Source organism: Haliaeetus leucocephalus, unplaced genomic scaffold, assembly GCF_000737465.1.
Source record: "Haliaeetus leucocephalus isolate CR32 unplaced genomic scaffold, Haliaeetus_leucocephalus-4.0 Scaffold173, whole genome shotgun sequence".
NCBI lineage: Eukaryota > Metazoa > Chordata > Aves > Accipitriformes > Accipitridae > Haliaeetus > Haliaeetus leucocephalus.
In genome coordinates this window covers 9,933,673-9,933,928 of record NW_010972609.1, presented here as the reverse complement: position 1 = coordinate 9,933,928, position 256 = coordinate 9,933,673, and the positions used below count along the sequence as shown (strand labels likewise).

General features: G+C 77.7%; 1 protein-coding gene across 2 annotated transcripts in view; it reads left to right on the top strand.

Moving 5' to 3' along the window:
• Nucleotides 1-256, top strand: part of AMPD3 (adenosine monophosphate deaminase 3) — a 35,758-nt gene that overhangs the window by 527 nt on the left and 34,975 nt on the right. The window lies entirely within an intron of this gene.

Below are 256 nucleotides of genomic sequence, written 5' to 3'. Positions count from 1 at the left end.
GCGGCGGCATCTGGCGGGAGCAGCTCCTCCCTCCGCCTCCTCCGCCGGCGGCTTCCGACAGAGTCTTTCCAGCCGGCGGGAGCGCAGGTGGCGGGGCCCTGCCCTGCCCCAACATGGCTTTCCCCGGGGCGCTAGGTAAGTCCCGAGGCAGGAGGCAGCGCCGTGCCGGGCTTGGCCCGCGGTGGTGGTGACCTTGGCCGCCGCCCCGGCGGGGACGGACCCCGGGCGGCCGCGTCCGGGGCTCCTGCGGCGGGAG